Source organism: Triturus cristatus, chromosome 9 (assembly GCF_964204655.1).
Source record: "Triturus cristatus chromosome 9, aTriCri1.1, whole genome shotgun sequence".
NCBI lineage: Eukaryota > Metazoa > Chordata > Amphibia > Caudata > Salamandridae > Triturus > Triturus cristatus.
Window position 1 is genome coordinate 369638913 of NC_140592.1, and position 23474 is coordinate 369662386.

Consider the following 23474-nt stretch of genomic DNA (forward strand, 5'->3'; position numbering starts at 1 on the left):
CCCTAACTATTTAGGCAAATGGTTAAACAGCGTTGGCTTTTCCTTTGCTTTCTTGTACTTGTGTTTCTGCATTCATAAATGGATAACGAAAATAGCATTACCAAACTAGAAAAGAAACTATGTCTATAAAAGTGTTCACACTCTGAAATATCTGTGGAAATTATCATGTGTGACTTTATCCCAATTTGGTCTTATCTTCAAAAAGATGTCCAGAAATAGTTTGGGTATTGTTCCAGACATTTGAGTTATTTTTTTTTAACCTCAGGTATGTGCTGCCTCACATCCCATCTTATGTGGTCACTTAATAATGCTTCCTAGTGAGTGCAAGGATGAAAACTTGATAGATTCATCACTCACTTTACACGGATTGTAACATTTCAGTATGATGAGTAAACATATAGCATTGTCTTGCTTTCTTGACGTCCTGGATGTTTCAGCACAAACCTCTGGAGAGTGGAGACCTGTGCTCTTCATAGTCAGTTTACCAAAATATTGAGACCTGTACCCAGTCCGTGGCCGCTGATTCTGCCCGTCAGTCAGTCTCTTCGCGCAATCACTTTTAACCACACTTTGCATCCTAATAAAAAAAAGTAATTTTAAATCAAAACGTACACGTGGCATAGGTTTACACCTTTTTCTTTGTGGAAGTACAGCCAAAGAATGGTTTCATGAAAAATCCATGCAGAACGTACAACAGGCATGGTATATATGTTTCAGTACACAAAACAATATCATATGTCAGTCCATTGGCCTAATGTCATCCCTGTAATAAGAGGCGCATAAGGACATTGACTGCTTTATGTGTCTTTCATCTCTGAAGTTATACAATAATGGGCTCCCTCTGTGCCAGTCCATTCCCTTGAAACCCATCCTTTTGCCCAAATGCCAGTCAGTGCCAGGATGTGCCTCCATTTTCCCCACCAGTCAATGCCAAGAGGGGAATCAGTTTCCTTTGTATGCAGACCAATTCCTCATTAGGCCCATTTCCCCATTGTCAGTCCATGCCACAGTTTACGCCTTTTGAGTCATGTACATTGCTATGTGTCCCATGCCCCAGATTCCTCCATGTGCTTGCCACTTTTTCCGCTCCGCAGCCAATGCCATGTCCTCATCTCATTCCACAATTGTGCCTGCTAAGTTACTGATGCATCTCTTTTCCTTTTTCAACTAATGCCATGATGCACCAATAATTTCCACATTAATCAGCCAATGTCATTATGTGCCCTCCTGGACCAGCCTATGCAGTGATGTGGCCCAATCTCCGCTTAGCCAGCCAATGGCATAATGTGCTCCAATTTCCTCTATATACTAGCCAAGCCACATGTGCCATTGTTCCTCCTATGTGCCCGCCAGTGCCATGATGTGCCTCTTTCCCCTTTGTCACTTACTGACATGGTCTCGTCCATTTTGACACACACACGCACGCGCGCACACACACACACACACACCCACACACACACACACACACTTCTGTTGCTCTTGTCTTCCCCCTCTTCTCTCTTCATGGTTGGCCTCGTCATTGCTGTCCTCTGTAGCTCCACAAGGGGACATGGTTGGGTCACAAAGAGGAGGGATGTGGGGGTGCTGGGCCCAGCTAGAAAGCAAAATGCCATGGATCATCTCTGTGCAATGGAGTAGGAGAAGGAGCTGCAGGGTTCAGATCTCGTTCCCAGGGCCCATGTCCTTATGGACAAATGACGTCCAGGGATCAAGAGAGACATTTGATGGGGCAGCCATGCCAGGAAATTAATGAGCATGAGTGAGGCCGGGCACGGAAATTTGTGTACGACCAAAGCCCTAACTCTTTTGTTGCCTCCCTGTACCCCTTATTTATACCTTCTGTATTGTTAGCTGTTGCAGTTCAAGTCATACTTACAGAATGGAAGTCCTTTCAATATCTATCATACCACACCTGGTGGGCTTGGGTATCATATCTCCGTGGGGCTCATACATCACTCTTAGGGAAACATTCCGTACCACTAATCTCTAGTAGGGTTTGGCGATCCCTTGATAATTACATGGAACTAGGCTCTCAGGGCCCACTGACCCTTTCTACTATTGGCTCCTAGGGATCATGCTAGAGTCATGTGACAGACATCCCAACCATTCCTCAACCTCCTTCCTTCCCCTTCCCCCCTAGTTTTTTCTATGTACCATAGGCGATACAAATACTGTCAATTTACTTGGTACTGTTCTACACAATACTTAGTCTTAATGGTAGTACAGCTGGATGTCAGGTCTAACAGTGCTCTTGATAAAAAAATTCTGATTCGTAATATTGCGAATGCATCCCTCTGCTGTGTCCTCGCTCATCTGTCTAACTTCTCTGACTGCTGTACCAATTTGCTCTGTGTAATCAACTGTATTTTCATGTGCATCTTGTATTGCTTGGATTTTTCTTGTATCACATGTATTTCTGAACGTTTTGCTCCTTTTTCATTTTTAAATAATAAAAATACTTGCACTAAAAATATCTTCTGCATTGTTGACTGTACTCTTTGTTGGCCCACCAGGGAGGAGTACTTTATCCTTCACACAACTCTGTTCTGTCGACGCACTTAGGGCCATATTATCAAGGAACGGCGATAACATTATCGCCACTTTAGCGGCAGGGAACTGCCGTTAAAGCGGCGATAATGGGCTTCATAATATGCCCTTGTGAATTCCCATAGAAGCCCAGGTTCTGGTGTGAACCTGGGCTTCTATGGGAATTCTCTGCGTCATATTATCAAGCCCATTTCCGCCGCTTTAGCGGCAGTTTCCTGCCGCTAAAGCCGCAATAATGTTATCGCCGTTCCTTGATAATATGGCCCTTAATACGAAGCAGCCTTTCCTCTTCTCCTCAGGGGAGGGGGGAGAGGGGAGGCAAAACAAGAGACTTGCATCTGTTCTGAAACAGTTCGTGATTTTGATGCTCAAAACACCTCTTTCTCCTCTCATGATGAGAGCCAGGCAGCCTAGGTGCAGCTCGGGGTTGCCACTGGACCTATGCATAAAAGTATTTTCATTTGCCGTCTCCTCACGTGATGTGCCAACTTGTTATGGGCAACACTGAGTTGCAACTAATTGACTGATCTCTGACCTACAGATGCAACTTAGGGGCATATTTACAAGCCCCAATCGCCACCGGAGCATCATTTGTTTTGACGCTCCGGTGGCGTAGCGCCATTACCTATATATAAAAGGTGGCACTAAGCTACTTAACATTGCTTAACATCACCTTGTAAATAGGCCCCTTTCCGCTGTAGTTGTCTGCTGCAAAGGGGCGTTCAATGGGTGTTGCTGTGGGTGTTCCACCACAACACCCATTGCTTTTTGATGCTGCCCCAGATTTCCAGGGCTGAGGCAGCACCAAAAACCAGGCGTTAGGTTCGCGATACGAGCAGAAATCCTTAATTTCTCTTTGTTTTTGTCTCTTTCCATGTGTGCTGCATTCTGCAGCACATATAGAAAGAGCAAATTGCAATTATTGATTGTTTATGTGCAGGAAAGTGTCCCCTCCTGCACATAAACAATCGCACCTGCAGTGTAGGCACCCTTGCAACTTGGCAGGAGGGTGCCTGCACTAGCGCTAGGCAGTTTTGTTTTGCACCGGCGCTAGGGGACAAACAGGGGTGCACTGTATTCTTGTGCGTACGGTGCAACCCTGTGTGCTAAAAAATGTCAGAGCGCGTCGCTGCTGATTTTGGCGCAGTTCCACGCTCCAACATTTTTTTGTAGTTTTATAAGATAACTATAAATCTGATGCAGTGACGAGCTTCCTCACTTCGAGAAGCATACTGGCAATATTATGAGATATCCTATCCGACAGCGCAGCGAATAAACTCAACACATTGCCAATGTAATGACAAATCTAATTCCAATACACTGCATGCACTAAATTGTGATGGGTTATAATTGCAAAGTAAAATCAAGATACTGTCTTGTGTGAAAGGTGAATTTGTTGTACATGCTTAAATGTCTTCACTCAATGCTTGTAGTAAGTAATTTAATGATAGCCACCTCGATCAACAACATAAGGTGTTCTGTCTGCATTGCTCCTATGGTCAGTCACTTAGCTTACAATAGCACTTTTCAATAACATGTATCACAAGCAGAACATCCACGAGAACCCACTAGATTCAAGACCCCGCCTACATTGAACACACTACAGATATGTCATATATAGTTTTCTGTTGTCATTCTTACAGCACACTTCTCATGATGAGACTTTATACACTAACATTCAACACAACACATTACCCATAGTAATCCTCACAAGCTGAACCAGACTCCAGGTTGGGAAAAAAAGTGCCAGGTGGTCATGTCAAAGCCAACATTTGTGCTATACACTGTAACACTAACATAACACACCAATACTCTTCCACTGTGTTAGTCTGATTTCAGAATGCTCTCTATAGACTTCATAAAGCTGATCATGCCTTTTGGTGCTGTTTGATCTCTCTAAAGCAGTGTTTCCCAAAGTGTAGGTCAGGAGCCAATTTTTTGTGGGACATGAAAGTTAGAGCAAAAAATAAAGATGCCTTTAAATTCAGTGTTTAACCTGTCACATTTGCCAGTGATTCAAAGAGTTCAAATGGCAGGCTCCTTTATTCTTTTAACATGAGGATTGGTGTTTACTTTCCTTTCTCTGACTGCAAAGTGAGAGTAGTTTTTAAAGTGAATTATGTGACAGTGTAGGATGTTGTTTTTTGCAATGCACAACAAAAAGTAATACCTGTAAATGAATTCTATGAATCCAGCAGTTACTAAAGCAAAAATGAAGTACCTTTTGTAATTCTAAAGTGCTGGAAACAAAGACTTTAATAGGTTGAAAACAAATCAAGTCACTTGCTTGGTGATGCACATTTGATGAATATTCATAGAAATCCGATTTCCACACATTATTATTTGTTTGCTAGTTTACGAGCAGTTTATGAGTAAAACTGTATGTGTATGCAAATTTAGTGGGAATTTAAATGGAAAATGTGCCGTCTGTAAATGACAATGCGCTACCACACCATGCTTTAGTTACATTACAAAGTCGCCCTGTCTCAGGTCCATTAAAGGTAGGTGGGTTGCAAACATTTGTTGTTCGAAAAAGTGAGTCTTGCTTCTTAAATGTTTCGGAACCACTGCCATAAAGCATTTACGTGGTAGAGCACCAGGCTCTTATCAATATTACACTCACCAGGATGGGCACAGCCTATACACCCTGCAAAAGTTCACTTATTTCCTGGCAAACCAATAATAATGTATCCAGACTGGTTCCCTCAAAGGGCGATCAGTGCCACTGTGACGTTCTCCAAGGTTCCATCCTCTTGTCTGTGATTTTCACCCCTTAGCTCGAATTCTCCAAGAATCCTCCTTGTGCCACTACATTGACATCCAGCAGTATGTTGACTGTATTGAACTTGACTCAGAGGTATCCTTGATCAATGATAACCACTGCTACGCCAGCCCTGGTTGTCAAGGACTTAGCTAAAATCCGTCCCTACAATGAATAAGTTGCTCCTATCCATAAACAATGCTAGGCACTCCATCAACCAGATAACTGACAATGAAGAACATGAAAGGATTTTTCTCCTCTGTTGACAATATGCACCAACTCACTCAATGTAGGCCTAAACAGCCACCTCTCTTGCATATCACACATTGCTTTAACACAGACTGATATCTATTGCTTTGTTGTGTAAGATAAAACCACATCTGCAAGAAAACCACTTCCATGCAACAACCCAACCCCTGCACACGTCCCTTCTATAAAGTGGCAATACTTTAACTTACACGCTTCCCTGGCCCATCTGTGGCATCAGGACATCAGCTTAGGACTGGGGAAATCTAATTACTGTTACTGCAGAGAGTGTGGCAGGTTTGGTTGTTGGGATGGCTTTGACTTACTCATTGATGGCCAACTTTTGTAGAAGTGATCTTTATTTCATTTAAAACAAAAAAAAAGAGTTGCCCAAGGAATTGTTTTTTTATATATCTTACTGACTACAGAGAAATTAATTTTCTTGTTCACCAAATTAGGGCAATATGACTTTTGTATATGAGGCAGCCCTTAGCAAAAGAAAACGTTTGCTTCTTCCTATGCAGCAAGGAGGCACCTTTGAATTCTGTTATTGTGAAGGCAGGCCAGTCTCATATTTGGCGTAGCTTCCTTTTAGACATTATGCTCCGGGGCCTTGTGGACTACAATGTAGATTTCACAGGTGATGTAATGGTATAAGCAGAATTTGTAAAATGTCAGAAATGTTTATTTTGACATGTGCTTGTGGCAACATTAGCCTACAGAAGCCCAGGCTTGAATTGATAGCTTTAAATCCATGTTTGTAAAGAATTGAGGGTGGTGACACATGACATCTGACGTTTATGCGACTAGCGCTGCTCTTTCTACACAATTTTACAGTATCCTTGTCTAAAGGTGAAGTATGCCAGTTGCCCATGCCAATAATTCTCTATATTTAGTGGTCAAACCACATGTACAGGAAGGGGTTTTTCAGACTCCTGCTGCCATATTTATGACCCGGTTTGTGTTGCACTTGCACCGCGCAACGTGGTTCAAGAGCGACGCAAAGTCATCTGTGTTGCGTTACTATGCCATGGGTCGGCATTCCATGGGCATTGAATGGGTGTTCCCACACAACTCCCATGGTTTTTGACGTATCCCCAGATTTAGAAGACCTTGTAAACCTGGGAATGCGCTAAAAAGATACGCCTCCCCAGGAAAAATGCAACAGGAGAAATATGTTAATTTATCCTCATTTCTTCCTCTTTTTATGTGTGCTGCATTCTGTCATATTCCTTAAATATGGCACTGTATGCCTTAAATATGGTGTGTTCCTGCCCTCTCCCAGTGATGCAGCGCAGCAAGGTGACTTGCTGCGCTGCACTGCACCACTATTCCATAAATATGCCCCCTGGGGCCCAAAGTCAAAATATGTCGGTAGTATAAGTCCTTAAAAGTGTTAGAGATACTACACTAAATTGACTGATCTTCATGGTAACATTATAGTTTTTCTGTGTTTTAGGCAGCCGCGGCTGCTGCAGGTAAGAGCGGTGGGGCCGGCTGGGGGGATTTCGAGAGGCGACCACAAGGGAAAATAAAATAATTAATTCATTTTCCATTTGTGGTCATCTCTCGAAATCTCCCCCAGCCGGCCCCACCGCTCTTACCTGCCGCAGCCGCGTCTGGTTTTATGGAGAGTGACAGCTTGTTCCATCTGCAGCTTTTTGGGTTGAGAGTCCAATGTTTCGTTTTATTCAATCGTGGGGCTGATTCAGCATGTCTGTAAGGAACCCTCTGCATCCCAAAGCAGAGAAATCAGTCACTGGCGGAGGAGGAGTTAGCTGTTGCACCAGAGCCAATAGAAATACTCTTGGTTCCAGCAGGTTTGGGAGCACCTGCCAGTCTGCACTGAGACAGCTCAAACAGGACAGAAATAGGGCAGCTGATCACTGCAGAAACCATACACTGGCTAACAAACATCTAAAGAGCAACCAGAGGTGGAGGAACAGGGGCACAGGTCACTGGACTAACTCCTACCATTTTAACTGTTGTGTGCTGGTACACTGAAAGCAAGATTACCTTCACCTTATAGGTACATTTTAGGACAGCTTGAGGGGCAGATTGCTCACTACAAGGTTTGTTCCCTGTAACCCAGCAAGGGACTATTGAACAATGTGTCATAAACGGAAAGCCTCCTTCATGCCTTATTGATATTGGCGCTAGTCGACTCGCATTAAAAGCATCTGCATTTCTCACTCTTTCTCTCTCAGGCTAAATAATTGATGTAGTTGGCATTTCTAATACATGTGCTCCTCACCCTCTTACCAATTGTTTCTATTCCCTTGGGTCTGATTGCAAATCTGCAATATATCCTTTCAAGCCCCACCTCCCGGGCGAACCTGCTGGGGAGGGACCTTCTGTGTAAACTGAACTGCACTATATATTGTATGGTGATGTTCTATTTGGATGTACGAAAAGTTCTGTTTCAGCCATTTTATGTGAAAATGAATGCACTTCTTTTCATATGATTGTGTAAATGCTTCATCTCAAGCTACATTTGAAGCATTATCCCCATTGCCTTCCTCTTTTTGGTATTAACATGCTACGGATGTAGGCCGGATTTTCACTACTCATCTTGTCACAACCAGGTTGAACCCGATGAAACTGTTTCCCTATATCCACTATGTCAACTACACCCCAAAGTAAAAGCAGAATTTCACCTGGTTATTGCTGCTCTGTTAAAAGAAAAGGCTTTTGTCCTCATTATAGCATCTGTATTACTCCCATTCTACCCATCATGAAGTCAGATAAAGAAGCATATTGTTTTATAATGGATCTATGTTCTATTCATCTAATATATTACAAAGTGTTCCTGTTGTTACAAATCTGACTGCTACCCTGTAATGTATTCTGCACATTGAAGCGTGGTTTAGAGTTGTTATGCTCTGCTTTCTTCTAAAATCCTATACTACCCTGAAAGTCTACCACTTTTCTCGTTGGCTTTCTATGGGTCGCAAATGACATCGACTCAGCTTTCACGAGGACATACAGAGTCATCACCCATCTTTTCACAAGCAGTTATGAAGGATTTAGGCACATTGGTCTTACCAGGTGGTTCTACCTCGCCCTGTCACTGTTGGAAATTTGCCCTTTCTGCAGGGTCACCCTGGACTTTTTGCTGAACCGTATTTTTGCAGGTTATACAACTCTGTGCACTTTACACCTGTTAACCACGGGTAAAGTGCCTCGACTTCTACTTTCAACAGGAAAAAATTGATATAAACATGAATTGGCATATTTAACTTACCTATACATTCCTGGTATATAATACCAAGCTGTATCCAGTGCCTTTAACCCCTTCGGTGCTCATGACGGAACGGTTCCGTCATGAGCGTCGGTTGAGCTGTGCTCATGACGGAACCGTTCCGTCATGAGCCCGCCCGCGCAAGAAACGGTCAGCACCACGGCGGAATTCGCGCCGCATGGAAGGGGTTAAGTTAAATGTCACAAGTGGACTGTATCACTCGTTGTTCCATCAACTACAATGTATTGCCTATAATACTGCAGGTATATTATTACTAGTCTGGCTGTGCTAGCTTTAACTGCAAATTTGACCTGTCATTATAATCCCTTTCGCAAGGCCTAGACCTCTGTTTTATATAATATTATGTTACCTTTAAGTAGGCCTTATTACGCATAAGGCACGGTTCATCAGATTTAAAAGTAGGATATGTAAAAGTTTAATGTTAAACATGCCCTGAAAGTGAGAAAGCCCTAAAAGCTATTTTTACTGTAGCGGGGTTGGCTGTTCCATAGGAAATCATAGGGATGAAATATTAAGTTTAATAAATGTTATCTCTGCCTAGGAAACAACTGAAAATGAATCATTTGACTTTTTGAAATATTTATTGCAAGCCTGATTCACTGGTGAAGCTGAATTTGTAATAAATATTTTGAAAAGATTACTTTTAGAAAGTTACCTTTGCCCTTCTTAACGTCCCCGGAAGCTAATTCTGCACTTTGCTTTACCTCTCTTCTGCCAGCCAGTAATTAGCATTGGAATAATTGCTTCCAGGACAGCAACAAAATGCCTTGGGTGTGGGGAAGTATTGTTGTCCCCTTGACAGGATGTATTGTGGGTTGAGCCCAAGGACTTGATTAACCTCAAAGAGGAATACCCTTTCATAAGCAGATGTAGCTAACACCAAGGCCTGCACCCTTCTTTTGTCTCCCCTGCTAGACTGGCCTCCATCAGAGCGGGCCTCTTGTTGACATCACAGTGTTAGAGTCTGCTGGAGTGTCATAACTGCTTGACCGGTCTGCTGGGGGTTTTCAATACATTTGGTGCACACTTCAAACAAGGGAAACAGAATGGAAAACAATTGATGTGTATCTACTGTCTGCTTGCTGAAAGCTCAGCTTTGGTTTACCAACTTCTGTCCCCGTGTTTGTTAGGGGTACAGGTACTGCTTTGACCTAGATTTTAGTTTAGTATTAGATGTTGGAGGACATTATGATTACCAATTCAATTCAAATACTTTATTCGACAATTAAGTCGTAAAAGTGACATATAACAATCACATACAAAATAGATCAACATATAATATCAATACCTGATTACATTTATAAGTCAGCTTTAAAAATAGCATATAAAAAATAAAAAAAAATCAATACACTAGGATGCAACCATGAAACGACCCACAGAGTATAACAAGCCAATCAGGTGCCTAATTGAAAGTCACTTTAGCAGTAATCAATCTAGACCGAATTGCCCAGGCCCACTTTATATATTTTGACATTGCAATTGAAATAATGGGACTTGGGTCAGTAGACAAGATTCTCATTGCCACCTCATGCCTTCGGGTACCCATTAATCGGCAGAAAGGTAGCACCCATTTCTTGCGCGGAATGGTATAGAGCGGACAAAAAAAAACAAAGTGACTCATAGATTTGTTCTTGTCACAACACTTTGGGCATCTATCTTCGGACCCTGCTACCCAATTGGAAGTGAATGATCGTAGCGGGAGTGTACCTATCCTAAACTGGAAAAAGAGTTTACGATCAGACGGTACTTCAATTAGGACCCAATATGGTTCCAGTCTGCTATAAACCTTAAATTCCAGAAATCTGCCGGTTAAAAGGGATGAACACCCCTTGATAAATAATTCCGAACCGATCATCTCCCAATATCTGATTTTCACAGACTCTTTTGAGGGGAACACCGCATTATAAGGATCATCCCATAGGTCTCTCAACCCCATACGATAAAGTAACAATTTTACAGACCTCAGCCAATCTATTTTATGGAAGGAATCCTTTTCTATGATTTCCTTTAGGCCCAGGGCATAATGGCTAAGCTCTTTAGTTGACCATATCCTACACCAATACAACAGAGGACGCAGGTAAGCTACATCCTGTAAAGACTTCAAACCAAGATCCCAGAAGAGTGGTAGCAGGGGAGTACTTTGCGGGACGCCAACAACTTTCCGGATGAACTCGTTCTCCATGGCATTCAGTCGCTGTGAGTTTTTGCCATGCCCCCACAGCTCAGACCCATACAGAGACGAGCTACGAATCTTCATCGTGTAGATCTCTAAAAGTGGCTCCATTGGTTGAGACTGTGAAGTTTTAAATCGTTTCAATAGAATGCCAGTCTGTTGTTGGTATTTCAGTAATGAGAGATCTATATGGCTATTCCAACGCATGTTTTTCTGTAAAGTTACTCCCAAATATGTAAATGCATCAACCTGTTCTAGGGAAGATCCGTTCATAAGAATTACACCTTTGAACGGTCTATAGATCTTATTAGGTCTAGGGCCATTAAGCACCATAAACTTCTAGTCCACGCAATAGGCAAAACTCCTCGAAGCGCCGCAAGGTAAGCTGGAGGGCACTCGGAGTTTTCAAAATCAGCAGAGTATCATCCGCAAACATGAGGACTGGGACGCGAGCTCCAGCCATAGCCGGAGCATCTGTGGGGACCCGGGAGAGGAACTCGGCCACCCCGTTAACGAAGAGCGAGAACAGGGTAGGTGCCAGGACACAGCCCTGCCGCACTCCTCTCTCCACGGGGAAGGAGTCCGTAACCTCTCCTGGCCCACCCCAACGTACCCGAGCAAAATTGTCCTCATGTAAGCGAATGACAAGTGCCAACAACTCCGGTGCCATCCCCAGTCCCTGAAGAACTTGCCACAGTTTGCCACGCGGGACTAGATCAAATGCCGCCCGCAGGTCGACAAACACTGCGTACAGGACGCCTTTTTCTAATACCACTGTCCTCCAATACAATATCAAGAACCTGAAAACCTGGTCAATGGTGCTGGTCTTGGGACGGAAACCAGCCTATAGAGGACTCAGGATATTACCACAATCCACTCCCCTCACTCACACCCCCTGCCCCCAGAGCCCAAGTTTAGTGTTGCTGTATCTGGCCATCTTAAAAACACCTCAAGTGGGTAGGATTAGTCTCAGGAGCCTTTACTTAATTGGTTAGGGCACCCGAGAGGCCATTCCCACCCACTAGCTTGTGCCAGATATAAATGTGGCATCTCCAGGCTTCCACTTCAGAACACTCCTGGACCTATGGAAGGTCAGAAGAGGTTTGAACCTACTGTCTCAGACCTGAGAAGAGCCTAGAAAACTGGGCTTCTTCTCACTCTTGTACCAAGGACAAAGAAGTGAACTTCAGTGGTCATACGTCTGGCCTCTTGTTAACGCTACAGGGACACAACAAGCTATAAGAGGTCTTTCCCTGCAGCTGATCAGTGGCATAGGGACCTAGACTGGACTTTCCTGTAGTCCTCTGCCTGCCACAGTGTGAATCTCTACCTGTCTCCCCTGATGTCCTGTGGGGGGTTAGAAGTGTAATTCAGAAGGTAAAATGACCAGGACAAACCTTGTTAGGGTATCCGACCTGTACTTCATAGTAGCCAGCGTCAAATTGTGCCTTGGTCCTGTTCTACTGCATTATTGACTATCATTTGCACGTTGTTCTTCTTGGAACTAGTTCTTCTTAAAACTTTAAAAAATCATATCTACGGTTCCTAGCCTCCACCTAGGCTTGGGCTACGAGTGCTGTATTTGCTTTGGGATCAGTCTCTCCTTTGCAGGTAGTCCAGCCATCTGGCATCCCAAGACTCACTGCATTTCAATTTCGCTCTTCAACTGCCTTCTTTGTGACTTGGAAGAGTCCAGTTTAATGTATTTGCTTTGCACAAGTTTAATTCTTCAACAACTTCTTTGGTTACTTTCTTCCTTTGCGAGTTGTGGGAGGGTCAATGCATCTCTCCGTCAATCAATCAATCAATCAATCAATCAATCAGGATTTATAAAGCAAGGTTAATCATCCGATCAAATGTAGTGGCAAACCCCCCCAAGCTAAGCCCTTCGCAGATTGCTGTGTTTATTATCATACAAGTCATGCACATGGAATTAGCATCAGGATTGCCCAAGCCACAGTTAATGTGCTTAGGGCATAAATGAAACTCAAGCCCTGCAGCTATCCTCCTTAGGTGTGAAGTTTGATAAAATGCCAATTTCTGTGCTTGTTAACGTCACATCCTTTCTTGAGCTCTACAGCTATCTTCCTTAGTTTTAAAGTTTCAAAAAAATGCCAAGTTCTGTGCTTGTTAACGCATCCTTTCTTGAGCTCTACAGCTATCCTCCTTAGTTATAAAGTTTCAATAAAGTGCCAAGTGCTTTACTTGTTAAATGGATCCTTTAGTAAATTGTGCAGATGCATCATGGATATCTCTGATCACATACTAGAGCTACAGGGTGCATTGAATACATTGCTAAATAGCCAGTTGCACATGTAAGTCTTGTGAGTAGTTCCAATCCACCTGAAAAATATGTTTAATGATGGTGTTTTATTCAGTGTGTTCAAAATGCTACACTAGTTACTTCACACTGAGCCCTCGTTCTTATCTTCGATAGGTTGCCAATTGAAAGTGATGCAAAAATGCACTGTCCTATAGGACCTTTAATACAGTGTGGGGAACCACCTTTACAACGCAACTTTTACAACGCTATGCTATTACAACGCATTTTTTACAACGCAAAAACTTTTACAACGCATGCTTTTACAACGCGTGCCATTATATGGTAAGTACTTTTACAACGCATATACCTTTACAACGCATTATTTGAAAATGCCTTTACAACGCATGCATTTACAATGCATGCATTTACAACGCAAGATGTTATATGGTAAGTACTTTTACAACGCATATACTATTACAACGCATTTTTTTTTCTTGGTGTTTCCATTAAAATAAATATTTATCTTGTTTAATTATTTTTAATAAAGCAATTGTAATTTGAAAAAAGTGAGTAGTTTATCAAAATATTAATACTTGAGTATTTTGTCTAGTAGAAATGTTTGGTTGGATAGCAGTTAAATTAATACTTGAGTATTTTAATTATTTTTAATAAAGCAATTGTAATTTGAAAAAAGTGAGTAGTTTATCAAAATATTAATACTTGAGTATTTTGTCTAGTAGAAATGTTTGGTTGGATAGCTGTTAAATTAATAGTTGAGTATTTTAATATTTATACTTGGCTATTTTGTCTAGTAGGAATGTTTTGTTGGATAGTTAAATTACTACTAGAGTTTTTAAATATTAAAACTTGATACTTAATAATTACTTAATTTAATACTTTAGTATTTCTCTAAATTGAATGAGTTTCTTTAATTTTAATATTAAATATATTACAGTGATTAGTGAGTATTTTTTAAAATAAATAAATAATTTAGAAGTATTATAAATTTAAAGAGTATTTAATATTTTACTTTAAATAAATATGAGTGAGTAACTAAATTTTAATACTAGAGTATTTTATAAAATATTACAAGAGTGTTTATCTAAAATTTAAGTCATCACATATGAAAATACTAGAGTATTTATAAGTTCCAAAAAAAGTGAACTTTATTTTTTAAGAAATGGAAGAGTATTTTTGGTTTAATTATTTTAAAATTAAGATAAATTAAATTTTTATTAAATCAAAAAATAATACTTTAAAGATTAAAAGAGTAATAAATTAACCAATTTAAAAATAATAATAGTTTGAAAATTGTAAAAAAATTAATTACTTACTTTTTAAAAAAAATTCCCACGCTTTTCCATTGAAGTCTATGAGCGTCTTTGTCCTTTATTTATTTTGGCAGCCTCAGAATATACAACCCGCGGAACAAGAAAAGAAGGTTCAGAAAGTGAAGAAAGAGAAAGTTTTGAAGGGAAAAGACAATAGAGTCGAGGTAAGGAACATATTTAGTAAATTTACATTTATTTAATTATAATTTTGGAGTTTAAATAACTATTTTTAAAATGATGACAGCAAACAATTATTGTTTTCACATTTTTAATTTATTGAAAAATCATGAAAAAAATAAGCATATTTTTATTAAATTTTGCAATGTAAGTAACATTTTTATAACAAAATATAAATATTTTATTTACATATATAAACATTTATTTACAGATTATTTTAAAAAAGTAGTCCGCTATAAATTGAGATGCACGCGATGACGTAAGGACGTGAGCGTCGACGTAATACGCCATTTTGCAGAGCATCGGAGGAGGAAGCAGCAGGAAGCTGATCTGCGTCCAGGTAGGAAATATTTTCAGTTGATATTATAGATTAAACCTTTAAAAGGGATACATATATAGTCAGGAAAGAATAAGGGGAGGTTGTGGGAAAACTAATTGATGTCTTAAATGTTGTGAAACATGTCCACATTAATGTCATTAATGCATGCCTATGTCGGGTCGCTAAAAGTTATTTATTTAGTTATAAAAAGTATGTAACTCTTTAAAAATTAAAAGTTACTGTTCAGACAGTTGATTTGTTTATTTACGAAGTAAAAAACGTACTGTCGATCTTCATTTCAAAGTACAAAAAATGTGCGTACTTTAAAATTTTGAAAATTCAAGATTGTTATAAAAATGATGATTCAGCTGCAAAGTGCATTTCGGAATATGGTTTGATTTGTATATTCTACATCTGTTTGAGATTTGGTGATTGGTTTTGACGGTAATTAAATTGGAATTTTTCGGAAATTTTATTAATGGAGTTCCGATAAAGAAAAATTGTTCAAATACTATGAGACAGTAAATTTGTAAACATTGGTATTTTTTGGTGGAAATGAAGATTTGTTTTTAAAAAAAAATAACCCGACTTGTTTGTTTGAAAAAATTTTTTGAAAATATCTTGGTATGCCAATTGAATTTTTAAAATTAGTAAAATTTAAAGCAAAGCAGGAAAGTAAGTAAATTCATTGTTTTAAAAAGAAAGAATGTTAGAAAGATTTTCCAGGTAGTCTATAGCCACACACAACGAAAATTGTTGTAGAATTGCCAATAGTCTCTCAGACATTTCCCTTGTTTTGACTGTTACTCGTGGGTTTAGACTACCTGCGAGTGTTTGTGCTATTCTCATTTCTTGGAAACTTTGCTCCTTCTTCAAAGTTTCCAAAAATGAGTAGAAGTTAGGATGTGGTTTACCAATTGTATGATTGAAGGAGTTATGCCATCCCTCAATGGCATTGTTTGTTTTGGCTTCTCCCTCTAAACAACTCGTGTAGCAGTTCCACCACTCCACATGGAATCGTGGCTTCCTCCTGCGACCCGATCTGCTTAGGTGTCCAATCCATGTGTCCTCAAAATAATTTAGAATGGGTGCCAATTTTTCTTCGTTACTCGTATAATAAACAGATTCTATAATTGCAGTGTAGTACTCGTCCACACTATCGGGAGGAACAAAACAAAGTGCAGTTAATTTTTTTAGTTCAAATTGTAGTTTGCTATCCCGAGAATATTCTGCAACTAGGGATGTTTTCTGTAATTTACGCCAAAATGCCTGCGAAAAATGGAAAAAACATCCCTGAATTTGGGTATCCGTGTACGTTTTAGTGATCACATTGATCATGCTCAATTCGAAATCAATAATTATTTTTCGAGGACTTGCAGATGTTTTACTTTTAATCACTGATAAAAGTTCAGTGTATGTTGCAGAAGTCTTATCAGGTAGCAAACTATACACTAAGGGAATTACACTATTGTTAATTTTAGCATGTATAGTGTAAATTTGAGTGAAAGGATGGGGTGTACTTTTAAACGTCCCATCCATCATCCAAATTTCACTACTTTCTAACTTAGCAAGGTTACGTGGGGTACTAAAAATTAGAATACGTTTCTGAGGGTTTTCGTTGTCATGCAGAAGGAAAGGTTCATCAGAAAAAGAAATAGAAAGATCATGAGGAATTCTAATGTCAGAGAAAGTATGTGGTGTAGACAATTGAATGTTACTTGCCTGCTTTTGTCTCTGAATAATTCTTCTCAAATTGGGTATTATAGGCATGTTACTAGCAACATGACTGGGGACATGCTGTGCAACCTCTCTTAAAATTGATCCTGTAGAATCATTGGAGGTGCTTGCAATAGCTTTCATTTATTGTCTCTCTGATTTCTACATCCATTGCAGAGGCAGAGTGGTTATGTTCTGTGGTTTTCACAACCAAATTATCAACAGTAACCGCTCTGCCACTGCAATGGGTAGTGTAGTATTGCACGCACCTCCAATGATTTCTAGTTAAACTTATTCTTTCCTTACTATATATGTATCCACCATGGTTTAACAAATTTTTGCCCTTCCTCGATTTAATAAAGTTGGCAGCTCCCAGGCTAGACATTATCTGAAAAAAAGGAGAAAAGACAAAAAAATTAGCCTGAAAAAATTTAATATTTTCTTAAAACATAACATTTACACCATCCATTAATTTCCCTACTGCTGCACCTTCCTGGAGTTAGAATAGTAAATTGATACCCCTACACTATCCAACACTTTCCCTACTGATGCACCTTCCTGGAGTTAGAATAGTAAATTGCACCCCTTCACCATCCAACACTTTCCCTACTGCTGCACCTTCCTGGAGTTAGATTAGTAAATTGTTACCCCTACACTATCCAACACTTTCCCTACTGCTGCACCTTCCTGGAGTTAGAATAGTAAATTGATACCCCTACACTATCCAACACTTTCCCTACTGATGCACCTTCCTGGAGTTAGAATAGTAAATTGCACCCCTTCACCATCCAACACTTTCCCTACTGCTGCACCTTCCTGGAGTTAGAATAGTAAATTGATACCCCTACACTAACCAACACTTTCCCTACTGATGCACCTTCCTGGAGTTAGAATAGTAAATTGCACCCCTTCACCATCCAACACTTTCCCTACTGCTGCGCCTTCCTGGAGTTAGAATAGTAAATTGTTACCCCTACACTATCCAACACTTTCCCTACTGATGCACCTTCCTGGAGTTAGAATAGTAAATTGCACCCCTTCACCATCCAACACTTTCCCTACTGCTGCACCTTCCTGGAGTTAGAATAGTAAATTGAAACCCCTACAGTAACCAACACTTTCCCTACTGATGCACCTTCCTGGAGTTAGAATAGTAAATTGCACCCCTTCACCATCCAACACTTTCCCTACTGCTGCACCTTCCTGGAGTTAGAATAGTAAATTGTTACCCCTACACTATCCAACACTTTCCCTACTGATGCACCTTCCTGGAGTTAGAATAGTAAATTGCACCCCTTCACCATCCAACACTTTCCCTACTGCTGCACCTTCCTGGAGTTAGAATAGTAAATTGATACCCCTACAGTAACCAACACTTTCCCTACTGATGCACCTTCCTGGAGTTAGAATAGTAAATTGCACCCCTTCACCATCCAACACTTTCCCTACTGCTGCACCTTCCTGGAGTTAGAATAGTAAATTGTTACCCCTACACTATCCAACACTTTCCCTACTGATGCACCTTCCTGGAGTTAGAATAGTAAATTGCACCCCTTCACCATCCAACACTTTCCCTACTGCTGCACCTTCCTGGAGTTAGAATAGTAAATTGATACCCCTACAGTAACCAACACTTTCCCTACTGATGCACCTTCCTGGAGTTAGAATAGTAAATTGCACCCCTTCACCATCCAACACTTTCCCTACTGCTGCACCTTCCTGGAGTTAGAATAGTAAATTGTTACCCCAACACCATCCAACACATTCCCTACTGATGCACCTTCCTGGAGTTAGAATAGTAAATTGTTACCCCTACACTATCCAACACATTCCCTACTGCTGCACCTTCCTGGAGTTAGAATAGTAAATTGATACCCCTACACTATCCAACACTTTCCCTACTGATGCACCTTCCTGGAGTTAGAATAGTAAATTGCACCCCTTCACTATCCAACATTTTCTCTACTGCTGCACCTTCCTGGAGTTAGAATAGTAAATTGTTACCCCAACACCATCCAACACATTCCCTACTGATGCACCTTCCTGGAGTTAGAATAGTAAATTGTTACCCCTACACTATCCAACACTTTCCCTACTGCTGCACCTTCCTGGAGTTAGAATAGTAAATTGTTACCCCTACAGCATGGTACATTTTTAAAACTGCTGCACCTTAGAATGTTGGTTAAAAATACCTTTTTCTTTCGAATTTGCTTTTCTTGCTGACTCTTGTTCAGTGGGATTGGTGTGTAGGCTGGAGTAGACACTTAAGAGGTGATTTGTTGTCGAATGGAAAAATAAGTGTCTGGAAAAGTGATAAAAGAAAAAAATGAGAAAACAGAACGATGTTGAGAAATGCGTTTTTAGAAATTTTTCTACAAAAATTGCACATTTGATATAAGTTGCAGCACATAACACTTTCCGTAATGCTACACCATCCTTTAGTCATGAAATAAAATTCTGAAATGTGGAAATGTAACCATAATTGTATTGGTTTTTTTGGGAAAACTTTAGCAATTTGATAGTTAGTCTAATATTTTGAAGGTTAAGAAACCATGCTGTAAATAAATACCTTGTTTTGTTGAACTTGCTTTTCTGGATGAGGTGGCTGAAGATGATTTGCTTTGTTGGCTCAAGATTTCAGTTGCGATTCAAAATTGTTATCTTTGGAAAAAAAAAGAGGATAAATAAATAATTAACGGTGGTTTGAAATGTTAAATCTGAGTATCTTTAAAATAATACTGACATACAATATAACTATTACTACATGACACTGTCCTAATCAATGCACCTTACTGCAGTTGAAATAGAGATATGTACCCCTACACTACACAAAAATATCCCTAATGTTGCACCTTCCTAGAGTAGAAATAGTATATTGTTTCTCTAAACTATCCATTACTTTTCTAATTAGGTACGTTAGAGGAGGTATAATTGCAAAAGGAAGGATTAATAATGTATAGTAATAATAATACGGAAAAGGTAACATACCTTTTCCAGTTGTTTTTTGTTTTCGTGCCTTTAAGCTAATGCTTGCAGGAGGTTAAAGTTTTTTTAGGGAACAGATGTTCACTGGAGAAAAAAAAAAAAAAATTATTGTTCCTTTGCCAACGTTGGTTAGGAAAAAAATACAATATATAAACCATTAGAGATATGAAAAAGGAGTATGAGTAACAATTGGTGAAAGTAAACATACTACACATTTGAAGCATTTTTCAAAAAAAACATAAAAGGTAATTTCGATACTATTACTAAATTACTAAAATGCTGAACATTCATGGACTTAGAATAGAAATAGTTGCCCTAGTAATATGAAACGCTTTTTCAGATGTGGTACCTAACTGAAGTCTTATTAGTAATTGTTACTCCAGCATCATGGTAATTTTACGTTTATTATGTGGTGAGATTGAGTTTTAAAAAAAAAACACCTCTGCCATACATGATTGTAGGTAATTTTTACAAATAAATTTTACAAGTAAAACCATTACACATAAATAACATTTACCTTAACAATTGTGTTTGTCAGTCTTTAAAGTGGTGGGGATGCCCAAATAGGTTCAGCTATTGTGGAATCTCAAAATCTTCCGATGTTCTGCTTTTTGAAAATAAAATACTTGTTTTAAGTTTGTGTTTAATTTTAGTGATAATATATTGGAAACAGTACATTTGTAAAGTTATTATTATTAATTTAAATTAAATTTTTTTGGGGTTATGAAAATATATTTTCCTCAAAACCAACGTTTGAAAATATAATAATGACTTACTAGTAGTTGTTGTGTTGTTATGCTTTCACGAGTGAATTTCGTGCTCTCTCTGAGGAGGTCGCAGTGCAGGTGACAGAGGGTCAGCTTATCACGTCTGCTCTCTCTGCTAGTTGATAATCAACTGAGTGCAAAATGGTGTCTTCCATGTATTTATAAGTTTTACTCTGTGTCACTATTAATTTTTTTAAAAACTGCGTTCGTTGTGTTTTTTTTAATGCTTTGTTTTACTGTGGAAAATGATAATTTAAAAATGCTTTTTAACAAATATTGTTTTCAATCATTTGCTCCGTTTTGGCATCCATTTTGGAACATGTCTTTTGGTATTGTTTACATAGAAACTGTGGTAGGACAAGTTTTACAAGTGAGATGGTTAAAATGGCGCCTATGTGTATGTGTGTTATGTTTTAGTTGGTTTACTTACTTTGCGATCTAATCATGTTAAAAATGTGTTTGTACTGTTATTTATATTTTCGTTATTTTTTAAAAACTTAGAAATGTGTGAAAACGGAATTTTATGGGGAATTTTGAGTATTAATTTTAATACTCGAGTATTAATTTTGATACCCGAGTATTAATTTGGTAATGCATTTCAGTCGATTTACGTACAGTTTTTCTCCACGTTTTAATACACTTCCCCACCCTAAAACCCCTAATTTCCCTGCATCCCGTGCCAGATTTTATTGTACTTTTAATTAAAAAAAAAAAAAAATCGCGTTGTAATGGTATGCGTTGTAATATATTTCGTTGTAACAGCACTTTTCAGTATTTTAATAGGTTTTGCGTTGTAAGAGAATTCGTTGTAAAGTAATGCGTTGTAGTAGTACTAGCGTTGTAAAAAATGCGTTGTAAAGGTATGCGTTGTAATAGCATGCGTTGTAACGTCATACATCCATACAGTGTGCATGACTGTACGTGAAGGGTCACATTTACTTTGTCCAGCTGTGGTGTGACTCGCTGCATGAATTTTAGTAGTTGGCTCATAAGCTGAAGGGCGACACCTCACAGGCACTCATTAATTGCTGCCATGATGGGCCTAACTCCCAGTCTTTTAAAATATGCGTGCAGGTACTTCCTTCTGTGGGGTAGCGTCTTCCCCAGCCCTGGAGCATGCACATAGATTGAGCCACACTGAGCTTCGGTTGGGCATTACTTTATTCTCCTGAATTCATCATACTTCCCATAACCACATCTAACACCTCCCCTCATGTCAATTAGTTCCTATTTAGGATCTGCCCTGGAACCAAGAAGGTCCTAGTGGGTGTAGCATCAATATGCTACATGAGGGACTGTAAAAGAAGACACAAGCAGATTACATGTTCTATTGATTCAGCACTATATCCATTCCCTCTGCAGGAGGCACATACCTCAGTGTTTTTCCATGATTATAAGGGTTTAAGGGGTAGAAACGTAAATCTCATTCTTATCAAATTGTTTCTCATAGAGTGTTTCATATTTAAAGACAAATACGGCTGTGGGGACAATGTAGAATAAAATGTTAACAGAAGCTGTGCTCTTGTCAGCCTGGTTAAGGCCTCTCTGTTTTTCCTGACTGAAGACAACTTTGTTGCTGACTTCACAGGCCCTTGTAAATCGCTATAGTCAATCTCGTGTACCCAGTGCTACTCTTTTTGTCGTTACTTTAGGATTTTATCCAAATCCTGTGTGCCAATCTCAGTGTGTATTTTAGGGAAGTAAGCAAGTTCTTTCCAGACCTAGCCTTTTAGTCATGCCTTGGCTGCAATCCTAGTATTTGTTTAACAAGACATTTTATTAAGATGTGTTTTTCATATTGGAAGGCGGTACCAAATGTAAATACTCCACAATTATGAAGACCGACAATTCAGTAGACTTGAGCCATAGTGATTAAAATGAGTAATTGCAAGAGTTGTTACGTCCATCAAACCAAACTCCGGATGAAGTTGCATTTAAACCTGTAATGCAATATAGCATGCTTTGGAAAGCATCTCAAAAGTAAAATCTGTAAGTGGGGTTCTGCGTTGCCCCTCCTTTGGGGTTCTACTTTCATAAGTTCTTTGGTAACGTCCTAGTGGTGCAACATCACACCACCATCGAAAGTCCATCACGTGGCTTATGGTCACATCACATCACCTAAAATGATTGAAACATTGAGCTAATTTCCCATGCTTGTCATGAAAAATGAAACTTTCTGCGTCCAATTAGGCCTAACGTTGCTAAAAAGAAATACAAAGTTTCAGTTTATGGTCATAGCTAAAATTCTATTCCCACAGTAACATTTTGTTGTGAACATTAAAAAAAATGAGCTATGTCAAGGAACATTACATCTTTGCAAAGAACGATCCTTTGTATTCAAGCAGGAGAAAGGTCAATACCAGTGAAAGAACCTCTCAAAAAGAAGGCCTTTAAGTTAGCATCATATAGTTAAATGAAATAAGCTTGAGCTCTACCTCATTTTCAATGAATTTAAATCAATTCACATATAATGTATAAACTTTCACAAATATTATTACATGAAATGTCTAATGTTAAAAAATATCCTACTACCACAAACTTTTCTCATTAATCTCATAAATGCATGTTTTTCGATGGTCAAAATTCTTATCTCATTTGAATGTTTACATATTCTATAATATCTCTAATATCATTCTGTAAAATATCAAGTTTATATTTCATTGTTTACATTTTTCAAAATGATGCTTACTAATAATAGGCATCATATTACTAAGCTACTTCATTTAAGCACAAACTTCCATTTATAAGCATGCTTCATTAGTGCAACTTTTCTTTTTTTGGTGTGTTTTATTGATTAAATTCACATACATATAAACAACAAAAAGATGAATGTCAGCATCACTTTCCTGAAGGGTTTAAGACCTTCCATGTGTTAGTGTTGAAAAAAAATAAAAAAAAACAACAAGAGGGGCAAGATGGAGGGGAGA